Source organism: Microtus oregoni, unplaced genomic scaffold (assembly GCF_018167655.1).
Source record: "Microtus oregoni isolate MIOR12 unplaced genomic scaffold, Mior012 000003F_ref0000135, whole genome shotgun sequence".
Lineage (NCBI taxonomy): Eukaryota > Metazoa > Chordata > Mammalia > Rodentia > Cricetidae > Microtus > Microtus oregoni.
In genome coordinates, this window is record NW_024543062.1 from 62,323,188 (window position 1) to 62,342,954 (window position 19,767).

The following is a 19,767-nucleotide window of genomic DNA, read 5'->3' on the forward strand; positions in this document are numbered from 1 at the left end:
CATTTTGGGCCTTTTAAGCTGGTCCTCCTAGAAGGCATGGAGTTGGAAATCATGTGGGCGCCAGATGGTGATGGATGCTATAAAATAATCCCACGCTAGCTCAGAATTGAGCATAATAAAGGGTTATTTATTTAGGGGTAGACTCACAGATCACAGTCCTCTGCAAGAATGGGGAACAGGAACTGAATCCAGAAGCCGGGAGAGAGAGCGGGTGTGCACTTTACTTCAGCAGTTATAGTATAAAAGTCCACGCCCAAGTGGGCTGGTATCTTAAAGGCTACTGGCTGAAGGAGTTCCCACAGCACCATGCTATGTCATTCTATTAGTGGAGAATTGGGTTATTTTTGGCAGTCACTTTTGAAACATAAACCCTAACCCTGAGATTCCTATGTTTATGTGACCTCGAACAGCCATGTACCATGTTCAGCTTTGAACCTTGACAACTGTTCTTATTGCAGGGCGGTGGTGGCACCCACCTTTAATCCCAGCATGCAGGAGGCAGAGGCAGGTGGATCTCTGTGAGTTCCAGGTCAGCCTGGTCTACAGAGTGACTTCCAGGGCAACCAGGGCTACATGGTGAGATTTTATGTAGAAAAAAACAAGTAAAGACGGTTGTGCTTACTAGTTGAGACGGACTAGGTTGGGATTCGCTACAGAGACGACACTGCCCTCAGATGAGTGGCTGATCCTCTTGTCTGTCTCTGGAGTCTGAGGGACCACAGGCCTGGCTCAGCCTTGACATCTGTCCGTAGAACTATACATCTTTAAATCACCAGTGTTCTTTAGAGTATAATAGAAAACGATCTGTGGTCCACCAGTTTGGCCAACTGGGAAGTGCCTCTCACTTTCCAGACCTACTTCTCATTTGCTATTTGAATTTGGGATCGATGCGTAATAAAAAGATTCAAAAGCCAAAGGCAGGCAAGCCATTGTCTACTGTTTTACCTTCTGACTCCTAGATCACCTTACCAGTTAAAAAAAGTTATTCCTTTATGTGCATGGGTGTTAGCCTGTGTATATGTATGTGCACCATGTGTGTACAGTGTCTGGGAAGCACAGAAGAAAGCATCCGTCCCTGAGACAGGAGTTACAGTGGTTTCAAGCCACTATGTGGGTGCTGAGAACCAAACTCCAGGTCCTCTGGAAGAGTAGCCGGTGGTCTTAGCCACAGAGTTATCTCTTTAACCTCCCATCTTACCAGCTTCACCTCACATTAATTTTCCAGCTTTAATATCTTTGAAATTGTCATGCAGCTTGGGGATGTTCTTTGCTTTCTTAGTGGTTTATTTGGGCTCATTACAATCACGGCTGTAGGAAAATGTGATGTGATAGGCGCAGGTCAAGGGAACAAGAAGGGAAGGAAAGCAGACAGCCTGAGAAAGCACCATCCTGGGGGCCCCTGAGTATGTTAGCCTGTCTCCCAGGCTGTGGACTCCCAGCTGAATGAGCTGTGTGAGATGAAATCCTGACTTCGTCTAGCTGACATGATGTCAACTTCATTTTCAGAGCCAAGCGGGCACAGCTCTCAGGCATCAGTGTTTCTGAAGCACATGTCTGCTCCGGCTGCCGCTGCCGTGGCAAAGCAGCCATTCCGTGAGAAGCCCGTGTGAGCAGAGCAGGAGCTGAGGCACTCACCAGAAATGACAGGAAGGTTTCTCACTCTCTCCTCTCCCAAAGCCCTTCTCCCACCCCCGGAGAAGCAAAATACAAGTGTGGAATAGTTTTCGCCTTCATTAAAACAGGCCAGATATTGTAATTACGTCCCAGGGATCAAAGGGCTTTGCTGAAGGGAGGACGGGTGCAGAAGAAAGTCAGCACCACATGCAGAATTCATGAGTGGGGCTAATTGGTCTCCGTTCAGAAGCTGATCTTGGCTGCTCAGGGCAAGAACACCTAAACCTGACTGTCCTGGCCCTGCTCGAACCTTGCTTCCTCCCTGAGCCTTCCACATGGGGCTAGGGAGCCTCTGAAATTCAGAGTCTAAATACTACAGTAGAGCAAGCGTCAAGCCTTAGCGCTCCTGGCTCCTGGCCTTGTCCTTTTCCTGCGCCAGTCTGTGCTGCATGGGAGCAAGGCAAACCCTTCTACGGGACCCTTATGCTCCCCCGCAGGTGTGCAAAGGTACACAGAAGGGATGTGGAAAGAGGCCAGGAAACAGAACGGGGCTTCTTGATGTCACCCAGGCCACCTGCACAGTTTGCTGTTTGCCTGCCTTTGTAATAAAATTTCCAGGAATCCACCCAAAAGATGATGGTTTCAGAGGTAAGCGCAGACTTATCAAGCTTCCCAGGAAATATACCCACGGAAGCGAGAGCCCCGCTGAGGTCAGGCATTGAGCTGGGGATCTGACTGTACTTTTCTTCCCAGGTGGCCTATTATGGCTTGGGTATGAAGTGCCCTCTAAATGTTGAAAGCTTGGTCCCCAACTGGTGGGTCTAGTCATTGACAGGTGATTAGCTGATGAGGGCTCTGACCTAACCAATTCACTAGTTACTGATGGAGTCCTAATTTGATGGCATTATTGAGGGATGGTAGAAAGCAGGAGTTGGGGCCAGGTTGGTGGAAGATCATCTGAAAGGTGTGTCTCGTCCCTAGATCTTTTCTGTCTTCCTGCTTCCAGGCTGCCACGAGGTGAGCAGTCCCCTCTACCATGTGCTATCCTCCTCCTCACCCCTCGGACTTCTCTCTGGTCCCTAGTAGTGCTTTCCTGCCCTGACATCTTCTGTCACCTGCTTGCCCATGTTTGAACTTAGCTGCAAAGAGGACACGGAATTCTGTGAAGAAAGCATGAACCTGTTCCCTTTCCTGCACAAAATGACAGAACCCAGACCCTTCTGCCATTCCTCTCTCCATTCGTTCTAACACCCTTGCTCTTCTCTCTCCAGGTCCCAGAACAGTCTGGGCCCAGCCTCCGGCCTGAGTCTTTGCAGCTCCCTGCTGACCTGTCAAGTCCTTAGGGGAGACTCAGGCATCAGGCAGGCTGAGATGTGCAGTCTCCTGTGCACTTAGGTCAGCTAGCCAGTCACCTCCTGGGGCCAATTGCATTGAGAAGATAAAAAAAAGCAGGGCCAGTATGCTGACCACGTTTTTATGTTCTTCATTCAAGTCCAGAATTTTTCCCATGGGCTTCGCAAGAGCAACTCAGAAACTCAGAAAAAAAAAAAAAAAAAAAGCAACACTCTGTCAGGCAGGGAAGGAGGACACCAGGAAAGGGGGACACCAGAGAAAGAGGGCACCAGGGAAGGGGGGCACCAGAAAAGGGGAGCACCAGGGAAGGGGATGCCAGGGAAAGAGGGCACCAGGGAAGTGGGACTCCAAAGATAAAGGACACCAGAGAAAGGGGGTCGCCAGGGAAGGGGGGTGTCAGGGAAGGGGGTGTCAGGGAAGGAGGGCACCAGGAAAGGGGAGATGTCAACGAAGGGGAGCACCAGGGAAGGAGGGTGCCAGGGAAGGCGAGTGCCAGGAAGGAGGGAATCATGGAAGGGGGGTGTGCCAGGATAGCGGGGTGCCAGGGAGGAGGGCACCAGGGAAGGTGGTGCCAGTGAAGGAGGGTGCCTGCCCTGGCAGTCGAAGAAGCTCTCTCCAGCTGGGTCACTACAAAAGAGAGTGTGGGGCAGGGCATCCGGTCACCACCTTTGCCCCTCCATTGAGTCAAGGCAGGGACAGCCTGCCTAGGATACCTGAGTTCATTTTCCAGTAGAAGAAAGGATCTTGTATAGCTAGCATTCTTTCTAAGCAAGGAAAAGTATATTTTGGTTACCTCCGAAGATACAGGACACTCACTACACAGACAGAAAGGACAATCAGACGGAAGAACAATCTTAGTTAAATTAACACAGGACCATTAAAATGTCATGGATTGCCTTTCTCTTAGCCTTTTACAGCAGTGTTGGGAACCCTGGGACTAGAGACCATGATGTAGGGTTCGTCTTGGGGCCCGCTCTTGAGTGGGGTGGCACTTAGCAGATCCAGATGGGCTGGACTGGCTGTCAGTCAGACTGTGTGCTGGCGAAACAGTTACGGGGTATCCTGAAAAAACGACCATGCGACCAAGGGAGCCTTCTTCATTTCTCAGGACGACCCAAGGCAGATGGTGTTCTCATTATCTTTTTACAGATGAGGGAACTGAGCTTCAAAGGAAAAATTAATCCTAGGTCAGGTGCAGACCCAGAGTCGGCACTAATGTAGGCGTGCATATAAATGAAGCCCACTTTCCCCAGAAGGACCAACAAGAAGAAAGGAAAAGGAGAGGGGAGGGGAGGCTGGAGCCTGGTTCCTTGTCCAGGCTTTGTATTTCTCTGTGAAGCAGACAGTAAGATCATCTCCTGCACTGAGGAGGCAAGGATGCAGGGGTGATGCAGGGCTCAAAATGCTTCTGCCGTTCTGCAAAGGGAGATGCCACCCTCAGGGACACCATGGTTGAGAGGTGGCTCAACAGTTGGTTTTCCTCCTAACATGTGATAAGGAATGGTTGTTGTCTTACTTATGCAAGACAAACCAATCTCTGTTGCTTGCTTATTTCTAGGTCCCCAGTACAGTGCCTGGGCATAGCAGCGAATTGGTTTGCTTAATAAATATTACAAAGCACTTGCTATGCACTCACTCTGAAATGGGAGCCAGAATCCAGCAGGAACAAAGGCAGAGGTCTAATATATTAATAGAAGAGTCGTACTGTAAACCCAGAAGGCAGCGAATGAAATGATCTTGGGTAAGGCTGGGTATGCAGTGAGATAGGGTTATGGGGTAGTTTGGGGGCACTTTTCCCAAGGGTAACTCTGGAGACATGACTGGAATGAGGAATAACGGGAAGGGCATTTCAGACAAAGGGAACAGAAAATGGGAAGCCCCTTGTCAGGAACAACCTGTCAGCTGGTGGGGAGATAGGGAGAGAGAGAGAGAGAGAGAGAGAGAGAGAGAGAGAGAGAGAGAGAGTTGTAGGAAATGAGAGGAGGGGGTCAGGCCATGTAAACCCTCCTAAGCACAGTTAAGAAGCTTGGGTTTTATTCTAATTCCGGTAAGAACTCTTCGGAAGGCATTAAACAGTGGGAGGGCTGTGATCTAATTTATGCTTTATAGCATTCATTCTGGCTTTAGGGGGAAAGTGGACCACACAGGGAGGTGGATGGCGGTGGGGGAACAGCAAGGAGCTGCAGCCTCTCAGGTGAAAGGACTTTCTAGACCCTGTGGGTGTGGGAGGTTGGGGGCTGGATCTTTGGGGATGAGGCAGTTTTTAAAAATAATTTTATTTATTTTTATTTTATGTGCATTGGTGTTTTGCCTGCATATATGTCTGTGTGAGAGTGTTGGATCCTCTGGAACTGGAGTCACAGACAGTTGTGAGCTGCCATGGGTGCTGGGAATTGACCCTATGTCCTCTGTAAGAGCACTCAGTGCTCTTAACTGCTGAGCCATCTCTCTAGTCCCATGATCCAACTCCTTTTTAAAATTCATTTATTTTTATTTTATGTGCATTGGTGTTTTGTTTGTTTGTTTTTGTTTTGGCATGAATGTTGGGTCCCCTAGAACTGAAGTTACAGACAGTTGTGAACTGCCATATGGGTGCTGGGAATTGAACCCGCATCCTCTGGAAGAGCAGTCAGTGCTCTTAACCACTGAGCCATCTCTCCAGACCCAGGGATCATGTCTTACTGGTAGACTGGATATGAAGGGTGGAGGAGAGAAATCAGGATGTTTTCCAGTGTTTCGAACAGAGCTGATGGCACTACTAAATGAGATGGGGGAAATTGGGAGAGGACTGTGAAGCAGAACATGTCAGATGGGGGAAACGTGAATAAAATAATCCCACGCTAGCTCAGAATAGGGTATACTAAGGTTTATTATTATCATCATTATTATTATTATTATTAAAAAAAGAGAAACTGACGGATTACAATGAGAAAACAGGAACAGGATCCGACATCCAGGTGTGGCGAGCGGAAACAGATGAGCAGGCGCTCCCACGCACTTTTAAGGTACCCGAATGCCACGCCCCACCTGGTCCAGCCTCTCAAAGGCCTTTGGCTGAAGGAGGTTCCCCATCAGGAAGGGCTAGAAGAAAGGGGTATAGAAGTCAGGGATTCTGCTATGGATATGCTAAGTTAGAGATACACAGTAGACTGACATTATGGGTTCCCCAAAAAGACGTGTTGCAGTCCTAACCCCCAATCACTGTGAACGTGACTACTTGGTGGTAAAGCACTACGGAATGTGACTCAGTGGGTAAGAGTGTTTGTCTAACATATATGAGGTCTTGGGTTCCATCCTTGGGACCATATGAACCAGGCATGCTGGTGTATGCCTGTAGTCTCAATATATGTGAGGTAGAAACAGGAAGATCAGAAGTTCAAGGTCATCCTTGAATACACAGAAATTCAAGGCCAGCCTGGGCTCAGAAATAGGGTTTGAGTGGGGGTAAGAGGGAGGGAGAAAGAAGAGAGAAAAAATAAACTCTTTGTTGCATATAATCAAGAGAACGTGTGGCCACTGGCGTAGTCCTGTATACATCCTCATAAGAAGAGGGAATCTGGTCCCAGGCACCCACACAAAGGACACCATGTGAAGATACAGACACAGCTGGAGGACCACCGTGCAAAAGTGAAGATGGTAGAGGATACTGTCACACACTGAGGAAGGCTAGGGTCACCCGGAGCTGGAGGAGATGCTCAGGGGACTCGATGTCTGTCCGCACTTGGGTTCTGAGCTGCTGAATTCCTTATCTATAAGATGATGTGTGTCTGATATTCCAAGATGCTCCATTTGTGCCACACTACCATGGAAGCACCAGAAAATAACACAGCATCCTAGCAAAGATGGCTAGGGCACTGGGACAGCTGAGTCTGGAGCTCAGGGGATTTTTGTTTGTTTGTTTGTTAATGATTTTATTTTGTTTATTTCCTTATTTTACGTTTTGTTTTTGTTTTTTTTGTTTTTTGTTTTTTTTTTTTTTTTTTTTTTTTTTTGAGACTGGTTTTCTCTGTAGCTTTGGAGCCTATCTTGGAACTTGCTCTTGTAGTCCAGGCTGGTCTCAAACTCACAGAGACCCGCCTGCCTCTGCCTCCCAAGTACTGGTATTAAAGGTGTGCGCCACCACCGCCCGGCTCTTATTTTAGTTTTTTCAAGGCAAGGTTTGTATAGCTTTGGAGCCTGTCCTAGAACTCGCTTTGTAGACCATGCTGGCCTTAAACTCACAGAAATTCACCTGCCTCTGCCTCCCGAGTGCTGGGATTAAAGGCATGTGCCACCACCATCTGGCATAGTGATTTTATATTTTTGGTTGTGAGCCTCTCCAGCCCTGGCATAGTGATTTTATTTCATGTACATTGGTGTTTTGCCTGAGTATATGTCTGCATGGGAGTGTTGGATCCTCTGGAACTAGAGTCACAGACAGTTGTGAACTGCCATGTGGGTGCTGGGAATTGATATATCCTCTGGAAGAGTAGTCAGTGCTCTTAACTGCCACGCCTTCTCTCCAGTCCCATGATCCAATTCTTAAAAAATTATTTATTTTTATTTTATGTGCGTTAGTGATTTTTTACATGGATGTTGGGTCACCTAAAACTGCAGTTTCAGACAGTTGTTAGCTGCCATGTGGGTGCTGGGAACTGAACCTGGACTTCCTCTGGAAGAGCGGTCAGAGCCGTCTCTGAGCCATCTCTCTGGCCCCAGCAAGTTGGTTTTTCAGGCCAGCCGTGGGACTAGATAAAATGATCTGAAGAGGAGAGCTGGGAAGAGTGGCTGGTTTAGGAGAAGGTTTAGGAATGACCAGGGAGACAGGGCACTAGGACATTTCAAGAAAACAGGAATCCTTTGTGACGGTGACGGTGATTCAAATCAGGGTTGTTCTGGCCTTCAGATCTGGTGAGATGGAGGCTGGTGATGAACTTCACAAAGGAACGATTTGAAGGTGTTGAAACAAGACAGATGTCAACCAGAGTAAGCTGAAGAGACAATAGCAAGGAAGTAGAGAGTAAACACAGAGAACTGCCTAGAATGTGGACAAGCCAGCAAAGGAGGGCAGGGCTCAGGGCGGAGGTCTCGCCCAGCATGTGAACAGTCTTGGGTTCCCTCCTTAGCAGTGAAAAAAGTGGCTTTCTAAAAATTATCCATAAATGTATGTGTGTGTGTGCGCATCTGTCTGTCTGCCTGTGTGTCTCTGTGTGTTCAACAAAGAATGAGATTTCGCCTAGAAAAAGATATGGGATCCAGAGGAAGGTAGGTTTTGTTTTTCTATTTCTTATTTTATTTTTTAAAGGTTTATTATTTTTATTAAATATGTATGAATATTTTCCCTGCATGTATAAATGTTAGTCAAAGGCCAGGAGGGCTTCCAGGAAATGGGGCATTCAGAAGAAAGACCTGGTTTGTTGGTCCAGCTGCAGAGGTCAGGAACAATTATTGTGTGCTGGACCAGCTTATATCAGTTTTCAGCAAGACTAGGACTCTAGCTTTGTAGGACTACCCGGGTCTGGCATGGTATAGATCATCATATATATATATATGTATATATATTTATATAATGTGTATAATATTCTGTCTGTGTGTATGTCTGCAGGCCAGAAGAGGGCACCAGACCTCATTACAGTTGATTGTGAGCCACCACATGGTCACTGGGAATTGAACTCAGGACCTTTGGAAGGGCAGGCAATGCTCTTAACCACTGAGTCATCTCTCCAGCTCTAGTAGGCGGTTCTTTACCAGCTTATCAGAACTTCATTGATCAATGTTGAAACTCTGAACTTTTAAAATCTTAGTATAGCAATAGCATAGAGGGGGAAATAAATCTGAAACAGTTCTTGTTTAAAAATTTTGTTCATCTATTTATTTCTTATCCCAACCACAACCTGCCCCATCCTCTCCTCCCAGTCCCTCTTCTCCATTCTCCTCCCCCCACCCCACCCCCAACCTCCTTCTCTTCTGTCTCCTTCCAAGAAAGGGCAGGTTTCCTATGGGTATCAATAAAGCATGGCGTGCAGTAAGACTAAGCACCTCCCCATGATTAAGACTGGGCAAGGTGACCTAGTATGAGAAGTAGGGTCCCTAGACATCCCCTATTCCTGCTGTTAGGAGTCCCACACGAGGACCAAGTTACACAACTATAGCATAAATGAGGAGTGCCTAGATCAGCCTCATGAACCTCTCTGGTTGTTGGTTCAGTCTCTGCGAGTCCTTGTGAGCCCAGTTAGTTAACATTTATCATTTTAAAAAGGCATATCTTAAATCATTTCCTCTATAGCTTGCATTTATATTTTTAGATCTTCATAACTTCATGAAGCTTTTATATTCCCAGACATTTATAACTTGTATTTACCTTAGAACATTTTCTTAGACCCTCAGAACTTAAATTTAAACCCTTTTTGTCCAGTCATTTACCAGGAGACACAGGTGGTTGATTACTAAGAGCAGTCATTGCAAAGCAAGTTCCTTTAAACAGTAAAGGTGCTCACAGTTCGTGCCAGGCCCTGGAAGCAAGAGAGATAGGGGCAGATTTTCCCAGGGGTTGGTATCTCCACAATCCGAGTCTGTGCTCCATTCGTGTTCTTTGGAGACCTTGGGTTCACCTCTAAGAGCTGGAATTTCTGTCTATCATAGGAAGTTTTTTTCATTAACCTTCCCCTCCCCATACCAGACAGGGGCTTCTTCATGTAGCCCTGGCTGTCCTGGAACTTGCTCTGCAGACCAGGTTGGCCTTGAACTCACAGAAATCCACCTGCCTCTGCCTCCTGGGTTCTGGGATTAAAGGTGTGTGCCATCCCTGCTTGGCTCCATTAAACATTTTAATGCCACATTCAGCAGATCTCTGAAAAGTTTTCAGGAACATCTATTAAGTATATCTGACTTTAAGTAAACTTTACTTGATTTCAGTTACTTGTTTGAAGCTTAATCTTGAAAACATATTCAAAAGGCTAAATAAAGCTTACCCCATAAATAAATTACATTTATATTTAATATGACTATACATATAATTTAGCACACATTAGAAAATTTGGTTATTTATAAGGTGACTGACAATTAACTTTCCAGGTACTAATTATTTTTTATAATAAGTAATTAGCTTTTGTAAGATTAGGATTCAAACTTAGTTCCAAATCAATTAGTGTTTTCAACACTATCTGAAGGCGTAAGTCACAAACAATGCCACACCAGTTTGGAATTATGATTAATAGGGTGGTATTTATTTAAAGGGGAAAAAACTTACATATAACCGTCCCAGACAACAGCCCTCTGCGAAATCAGGAAGGAGTCTAGTCGCCGAAAACGGAGCAGGAAGCGAAGAGAATGAGAAGGGAAGTAGCTGCTTTTTTTAAAGGGAGAGAGACTATGCCCCAATGGGCTGGTATCTCAGTGGCTATAGGCTGGAGGAGCGGAAGGACCTCCCGCAACAACTATCTCTTAGAAATGTGTGCTGTAGGGGCTGGAGAGATGGCTCAGAGGTTAAGAGCACTGGCTGCTCTTCCAGAGGTCATGAGTTCAATTCCCAGCAACCACATGGTGGCTCACAACCATCTGTACTGAGATCTGGCGCTCTCCTCTGGTGTGCGGGCATACATCAAGGCAGAATGTTGTATACATAATAAATAAATCTTTAAAAAAAAAAAAGAAATGTGTGCTGTAGGCCCAGTAGAATTTAACAGGAAACTCAGCAGCCATTGAAGCCCCAGTTAAAGCCAGCAATAAGAGCTAGTTCCTTAGCTTTGCATAACCAGCACCTACATATCAGAGCACCTGGGCTTTGTCCTATTAGACGGTCCTTACAGACCTCTGCACATTACCAATGTCAGAGTCTTTGTTTCGAGGCAAGACGGACTGTAAGATGCCATCTTTTCTCTAGAGCTCCCTGTGGGACCAGCATTTCTGAAGTCCTTCACCCCCCTCTCAATTTATTTTTATTTTTGTCCTTTCTCCATCATTTTTCTACTTTTGTGCTTTGGATCCCGTACTTTAGGAGCCTGCTTCTGTTGGGACATTTTGAGGTTTTCCTTAGCTCTGCAGGCAATGAAAATCACATGCATAGTTGTAGATACTTATGGCTATCTAGAAACCGTTTCATGTGACATTCCGGCAATACCTGGCAGCAGAAGTCCTCTTTCTTCATGTGTGTGTAAAAATAATGAAGAGGAAGTAACCCATGAGTTGGAGGAAGATGCTTTCTAGACCCAGTGACAGACTTCAGCTGGGCCTGTGTGCTTTACCAGAAAGAAAATACCAAAAACATCTTATTTTTTGTGCTTATAGTTGTGGCCCTAACTCATTAGCTTTTTAGATCTTTTATCTGGAATAATACAGATGTTTGCCATCTTCTTCTATCCAAACCCTGGCCAGATCCTCTCATGCTGGTCCTTCTAAGATACATTTTAATCAGAAGACCCAACAGAGGTGCTGAGATGGCTCAGTGGTTAAGAGCACTGGTTGCTCTTCCACAGGTTCTGAGTTCAATTCCCAGCAACCATGTGGTGGCTCACAACCATCTATAATGAGATCTGAGCCCCTCTTCTGACCTGCAGGCATCCATGCAACAGAACCCTGTATATATAATAAATAAATAATTTTTTTTTTAAAGGAAGAAGACCCGACAGGGATGCTGATCCCTGCTAGTGACTGTCAGGTTGGCATCAAAGTCTGGCCAGAGAGGCAAGTAGCCCTAAGTCAGGAGATGGCCTGGGCTGATTTTTTTCCTATAAGACAGTTTATTTTAATCTACTCTCTTAATTGGTTTTGCTTTTGGCAGCATTTGTACTGACTGTTTAAAAATGGATTGTTTTTAGGTTTACTCCTCTTTTTAAAGTGTAGACTAGAACTGGCAGAATTATTAGAGGAAGTTGTGCATACGTCAAACCACAGTGTCTCCGCTTTGATAAAGGCAGACTCAATGAATTTGGGGACATTTAATCCATGACATTTGCAATAAAGTTGACATCCAGAAGACCTGTCATTTAGTTTCTTTGTAAGAGCAAATAGTTATTGACCATAGTAAATAAAACTTCATTTTATGTCTTTAATCATTGTAGTCTTCTAGTGTTGTTTCACAATTTTTTCAAGCAAGAGTTGAATCCAAGTCATGTATACAGTGTGTTGTAGTAAACTGAAATTACCCATGTATAGATTTTTAATTATTAACACTTTTTTGTTATAAGTTTTAAGCTAACCTTTTGTTTAGACTTTATCTTTAGCCACACCTAATCCTAAATATTGGGATACAGAAGTTCATATAATGGTTTTATAAATCTTGAGATAAGTTTATATTTTAACAAAAGTCGAGTGAAATCAATAGTCTATTTTTAAAAAGATTTATTTCTTCTGTGTACAGTGTCTGCATATGTTTCTGCTCGCCAGAAGAGGGCAGCAGAATTCATAGATGGTTGTGAGCCTCCATACGGTCTTTGGGAATCGAACTCACGACCTCTGGAAGAACTGCCAACGCTCTTAACCTCTGAGCCATCTCTCCAGCCCCCAACAGTCTGTTTTTTGTTTTGTTTTGTTTTGCTGTCTTTTTGTCACAAAATCAGGTAGCTCACCTGTCAGACAGACAGAAAATTTTTAAATAAGCATGTTTAGGTCTAGAGAAGGGGGAGCCATCATGCAACTCCAGAGTCAGTTTTTTAATAAAACAGAAGAGCATAAGACAATGTTAAATATTATCCATATCTAAAAATTGAATTCAGTGACCTGGGGGAGCAGCCTGAGAATAGAGAAGGAGGCGCAGGGATAGAAGTTCCAGGCCCTGGTTGTTGAAGCAGTCATGGCGAGCAGCCAAGCCCTCACCGCGCTCGACGGTTGCTAGTTGGTCTTCTCCGGCGGGGTCCACTCTCCCTACCACACTTTTGGGCTGCAATGGTTTTTTTTCTCTGCTTGGTTGCAGCCCTTGGGTGCTTTCTGCTGCCCACCTTCCTGCCTTCCACGTTGTGGCATTTTATCCCAGCCAGCACCTAGCAGCACATTCTGGAAGGGAAGGCAGAACAACACAAAGTTTTTGGACTCCTGCAGCTGTGGCTGTAGCAGATTTTAAAAAAACAGACGCAGAAAAAAGAAAAGAAACCAGTAAACATAGAATAGAGAACATTCACATAGTCAAAAGAGACAGGTCGGAAACAAAGTCACAGTGGCCAACTTGACTGTTTAAACAGACCCGACTGATTTCCATCTCACGTCTCAGTGTCCAAGAGCCAGCCAGGCAGAGTGACTTTTCACTCGTGTCCTAGGCAGGAGACAAACAAAGCACAGAACAAAACACAGGGCACCAAGAAACAGGCACCAAAAAAACAACAAATGATTGTATAAAACAAAAACAAAACCTGATGGGAGGTACAATGTCTTGCTGGTGCCCTGGACAGGGGTTTATGTATCTCATCAGGTACCTCTCTGCCCTTAAGATGGATCCCATCAGAACTAGTACCAGACATTATACAAGGAGACACCTCCCATGACTGCCAACGGAGGCCTCCTCAGACAGCTTCTGCTGGCCTCCTTCTGTTGGGGCAGTTTGCACCACAACTATCCACCAAACCAAAAGCACGCCTTGGAGCCTTAGAACATCTGCAGTGTTCACTGAACTTCCTGAGGCAGCATTCTGGTCCTGGATTCCTGGAGTGAAGGTCTGGCTTCAGAATCTGGGTTGGCGTCTTGCTCTTGCTGGGGCTTCCAGTTGTTATCCCACTGAACAAGAGTAAAGATCTTTACCCAAATTCTTTGGTCAAATTAGGCAAGCTTTATTTTCTGTCAGACAGGGTGTCTTAGTTAAGGTTTCTATGCTGTGATGAAACACCATGACCAAAAAGCAAGTTGGGTTAGAAAGGGTTTATTTGGCTTATATTTCCTTCAGTGATGCTGAAGGAAGTCAGGACAGGATCCTGGAGGCAAGAAATGATGCAGAGGCAGAGGAAGGTGATTGCTGGCTTGCTTCCCCTGGCTTGCTCAGTCCACCTTCTTATAGAACCCAGGAACAGCAGCCCAGGGATGGCAGCACCCACCATGGACTGGGCCCTTCCCCAATAATCACCTTACAGCTCGATCTCATTGAGGCATTTCCTCAACCTTCACCTGATGATTCTAGCCTGTGTCAAGCTGACACACAAAACTAGCCAGTACACAGGGCTATCTCCTTAAAACAGAGTTTTGAGAAAATTGCATCAAACACAGGAAAAGGTAGGATTTATATAGTTGCTCCCCTCCCCCCAGCAAAATTGCAAGACTGGGGGTGTTTGAGGGTTGGGCTATTTCCAGAGAGATTTTGGTTATATAGAAGCTTGGCTGAACATCTAAAAATTATTTAGCAGAACATCTTATCAGGGTGAAGGTCAGGGTATAGAGTATGGCAAATTCTAGAAAATGGGTCAAATCCAAGTTTGAAAGAAAACAGGAATGAACTTAATTTTTGACCTTGCTAACAAGATGGTTTTTAGCTTTCTTTTCTTTTCTTTTCTTTTCTTTTCTTTTTTTGATTTTCGAGACAGGGTTTCTCTGTAGCTTTTGGTTCCTGTCCTGGAACTAGCTCTTCTAAACCAGGCTGGCCTCGAACTCACAGAGATCCGCCTGCCTCTGCCTCCCGAGTGCTGGGATTAAAGGCGTGCGCCACCACTGCCCGGCTCACAAGATGGTTTTTAATCTCAAAATGGAGTCAGGCTGGTCCATCAGTCAGTCAATCAGTGTGATGGTGAGACTTCCTTTAGTATACAGATGAAGGGTGAGAAGTTGCCTGGTTTTAACCAAAAGTGGAGTTTGTCCAGCAAGTCAATGGATGAAAAGACGCATGAAATAAATCCTGTGAGATGGAAGGGAAGTTAGAAGGAACGCACCCAAGGAATGCAGTAGGAGGAAGGTGGGGTTGAGGAAGGGCAGTGTTGAGAATGCAGAGGACGGTAGGAGCATCAGCTGCTTCTGGTCATGTGATGAATGGCCAAGATGGCAGCGAAGCAGGTGTCTAACGTCCGCCTAAGTCCAATGCTGGAGGAAGTTCACAAATGGCTCAGACCTATGAAGTGTGAAGTTCACCACACTTCAGCCTCTATGGGAGGAATATCTTCAGTGGTCAGGCAGGGACCAGTGTGGGGGAGAGAAAGGGAGAATGCTAAGGCCAGAGTTTAAGGCCAGTACTGGAGGGCACTTTAGGAAGGGGTAGGCAGTGAAGGGTAGGGTTTGATGGGCAGCTGTTAAAGAGAGGTGTGCAGCTTCTGGAGAATGATTGTGGAGGACATGGGAACAGATAGGGCTGTGACAAGAGACGTGGCATGTCTTGTCCTGACACTGTCGTTGAGCGAGGTGGCTATGACAGCGGCTCGGCCTGGGTTTAGACCTCAGCATAGGGAAGAAATCAAAACTAAAGTACAGTCCAAAGCTAGCTGGCAGGTGTGAAGACATCGAAAAGCTGAATAAAACTTATTTGTGCACTTTGTATAAGAGCTGTGCCGGATACATGGTGCATGCACTGACTAAGTGTGCCTGTGTATAGATAGTGATGTCTTACAGGCCTTGGAATTGTTGGAACAAGCCCCAGCCCCAGGAAGAGTACACAGTGACTTCCCAGAATCCTGTGGGTGATGATAATCCCAAAATACCTCTGTCTGCCTAACATGGAAAAAAATCTGTACCTGTCTCTTTCATAAAAGTCACAAATGCTTTCAAGACTGATTGGAGGCTGGAGTCTGGTTGGGTTTTGCCTTAATTGGGACAAGGTGAACAGGAGGCAAAAAACAAAAACAAAACAAAAAAAAAACAGCAAAACAGGTGAGGATGTGACCTTCTCAGTGCTGAGACTGAAGTCCCTCCCTGTCTGCCGACCAGACTCAGCCCACGGTAAAACAACGCAGCCTCAACACAGACTTTCTTCTGGAAACTTGCTGAGAAAGAAGACATTTCCTTTCTTCTGGATGATAGCTATTCCAGCCTTGGGTCGCTGACATGTTCATCTACCTACCTGCCTGTCTACCTACCTATCTCCTCTCTCTCTCTCTCTCTCTATATATATATGTGTGTGTGTGTGTGTGTGTGTGTGTGTGTGTGTATATGTGTGTGTATATGTATATATGTGTGTGTGTATATATATGTGTGTGTATATATGTATATGTGTGTGTGTATATATGTGTGTGTATGTATATATGTGTGTATATATGTATATACATATATATATATGCTATATTTGCATTCAGGAGGCAGAGGCAGATGGATCTCTGTGAGTTTAAGGCCAGCTTGGTCTACAGAGCAAGTTCCAGGACAGCCAGGACTACACAGAGAAAAACCTTGAAAAACAAACCAACTGACAAACAAAAAAGATAGAGTCTCATTCTATAGCCCGGGCCTAGAATTCATGACCTTCCTGCTTTCACCTTTCAAATGCTACAATTACATTGCTGTCCCTGGCAGCTCTCCAGAAGGAATAGTCTATTTGGTGTGTGTGTGTGTGTGTGTGTGTGTGTGTGTGTGTGTGTGTGTGGTGTATGTGTGTGTGTGCGTGAGAGAGAGCATGCATGTTTGTTGTACACACATATGGAGGCCAGAGGTCAATGTAGGCATCTCCCTCTACAACCCTTCCCCTTAGTTTCTGGAAATAGGGGCTCTCACTGAACTCACTGAACTCACTGATTGCCTAGACTGCGTGGCTTCCCAGCAAGTCCCCAGGACCATCCTGTCTCTGCCTCCCAGAACTGGGTGCGGCAATCATTCCCCTGCCTACCTACGATGTGGGTGCTGAGGATTATTCCTTCCTCCCCACAGTACCGGGGCTGTAGGTGGCTCTTGTCATGTCTGGCTTTTTACACAGGTTCTAGGACTTGAACTCGGGTCCTTGAGATTGTCTCGCAAGTACTCTCACCCTCTGGGCCATCTTCCCAGCTCCCTGTACTCAGTTTAATTTCTACTTTTGTAGTCTCTTCCATCATATCTGCCTCCCTCCTTCAGATCACGATGGACTTTCCCTTCTCTAAGATGTGTCTTTTCTATCACAACCCTCCCCCACGCCATTAGCCCCCAGTCCAAAGCGTTCCTCTGAGAGGCCTCTGGTGTTCCCTCTGATGTTATGCCCCAGTGTCTGAGGTGACCTGGCCTGGTCTTCGTGTAGCTGAGAGAGTGTCTCTTTGTGCTGACTGATGAATGGCTGCCCTGTCCTGGCCCGGGACTCAATACCTGCAGGGTAACAGGAGAAGGTGCCCTCCCTCCTTAGGTTCGCACCTGCCGCTCTCGGCTTTTCTTGGGGACCAGAGGCTGCCAGGCAAGAAACTGGCTCACAAGCTTGAGAAGCACAGCAAAGTTTCCAGACCCGAATGCTCCTGTCCAGCCTCTCTGGACACAAGGACCCGTGCGGGGTGGGGTGGGGTGGCCCAGACCTCATCACTCTGTTGTACCCTGACTCACCTGTTCCCTGGAGGGATTTGGGTCTCTCAATAAAGCAGCATCTATGCAGTACTGTTTCCCTCTGCGGCCCAGGGCTGCATTACAGAGATTCTAGGTTTGAAAATATCTGAACTGGCTCACCATCTAGACCTGTGCTTGGGTTGTGTGCAAACTCCTTGGTAGCATCCACTTTCTGAGAGACATCTATTTTCCTCAATGGCTCACCTTGGCATTTCAAAAGACAAAACCCCACCTGGTTCAGCAAAGGGGCATGGAATACTCACTTAGTGCTGCCGTCACGTTGTTTTACTCTCACCAAAATGCTGCATTATTTATTTTGCACAGGTAACACAGGCATAGCCTTACCACTACTAAATAATAAGCCCTAAAATATAGGCGCCGCCCGCAGCCAGTTCTTCCCAGAAGTAACGGCTGTTCCCAATCGATAGTTTGTGTGTTTTTCCATAGATACTTCACACATGTTACAACTTCATTCTTCATGAGAACCTCGCACATACTGTGAATACCGCTGGGTCAATGAAGGAATGAACTACGGTTCAGAAAGGCTAAGTGAAGAGCATGTAGGCACAGCGGCACATCCAAAGTTCAAAGTTCATCCAGTGACCACAACACCTTGCTCCTAAATTTATTCCTGAATTATCCCCTTTCTTTCACGGCAGACTAGATTCAGGTCTGCTGGAAGGGGTGAAAAAGGATGTTCGGAGCCCTGTCCCAGGTGCTGAAGGCTCTGGAAGAGGCAGAGGACCCCTTATTCCCAGTGCTCCTCAGGCTCACTGACAGTACCAGGGCTGGATGCTGAGCGCTACTAGAATGATAGCGGAAAGCCACAAACTCTGTAGGGCACTGAATCTATGTGTGGTCCCAGACAGGCCATTCTCTCTTGTTGACTCAGTTTCTCATCTATCTGCAGGACAGCAATGGAGTCACAGGACTGTTGTTAAAAACCCAGACATGATAAAGGTGGAAACTGAGCAAACAATCCCAGCTCACGGAAAGGGGTCCAGTGCATAGCAGCTTTCCCGTGTGATGGCCCGGTGTTACCAGATGAAGCGATGTGAGCATCTAGAACTCCTGGATTAGCAAGCATCCGGTTGGCTCAGTTGCAGCAGACAACAGTTGGGTATGGTCCGTGTTGAAAGCTGGCAGCAACAGAGTGAGCCTCTGAGAGTCAGTTTGCAGATCCTGGAGATTAACTCTATGGACCACTCCCTCTGCACGTCCCGTCTATATGATGGGCATCTGGTTGTCTTTGAATGAGCAGTTACCAGCAGCTCACGAACCTACAAATCCCCCTGCTTAGAGCTCTCTCTTTTCCCGCCTCATCCCATCTTTCATCCTTTTTAGCCCTCCTTTCTCAGAGAAACCTTTCTGGGCTCATTTCACACACACACACACACACACACACACACACACTTCCTAATTAGCTCTGTCACACCAATGGCCATGTTGCCGCTAGACTGTGTGTTCCAGAGAACTGGACACCAGTATATCCTCAGTGCTTTCTCCAGAACTTGGCATGTAAAACATGCTAAATCATTTGTTGCATGGATGACTGAAGCAAATCATTCCTGGTTTTCTTTGTGGGGGGGCTCAGACCTTGCTGGAACACAAGACGGGCACCACCTCCTCGGCTAGACTTTGCCTCCTCTCAGTCTTGCTTCTTGGCTTGGCACTCCTCCCTAGTGGATGTCACCACACAGGATGGCCCTGGATGTGGTTTGCTAAATAAACGAATGAATTCTTTGCAAGGAGCTCTTAGAGACATTTCTTAAGCAGGCAGTTTTAAATTCTCTTCCCTGGAGGGTCAGAGGCAGGCCCAGGAAGTGTGCACTTAGAGTGGGTAGCAGAGCAATCTCTCTCTCTCTCTCTCTCTCTCTCTCTCTCTCTCTCTCTCTCTCCTCATTGTTGCCTGTGGGAACGGAGGTCAGGGCCCAGGTCACGGAAACGCTGTAAACCCTCTGTGGTTGTGATGGGTGAGTCCCACGTGTTGGTCCCCAGCCACCCTGCACTTTCTCCTTCGGAGTGGGTGTGAAGGCAAAGAGGAGAGATACCGAGGCATCTTTTCCCCCAGTCTCCTGTCCCCAAGACACCAGACAGATTGGGAAGGGAGTAGGGCTCAGGCTAGTTCGGAGGAGGGGTGGCGCGGCCAGACGGCTGGTGTCCTCTGGTGTCTGGAGCCCAGCCCTGGGCTCTCAGCCCCCGCGAAGGGCGGCGAGCCGGAGCTGTGCGGTGAATGCAAAGAGCTGGGCGAGCTCCCAGCCGGGCGCCGCCGACGGCGTCCTCAACCACGGCCCAATGAGAAGACAGCAGATAATTTATTCTCTAATCCCGGTTCGGGTGCCGGGCGCGGGCGAGTGGCGTGGGCTGGGGGTGGGGTGGTCCCCTCGTCCTCTCTCCCGCTCCCGCGGCCACCCCTCCCCCGCCCGC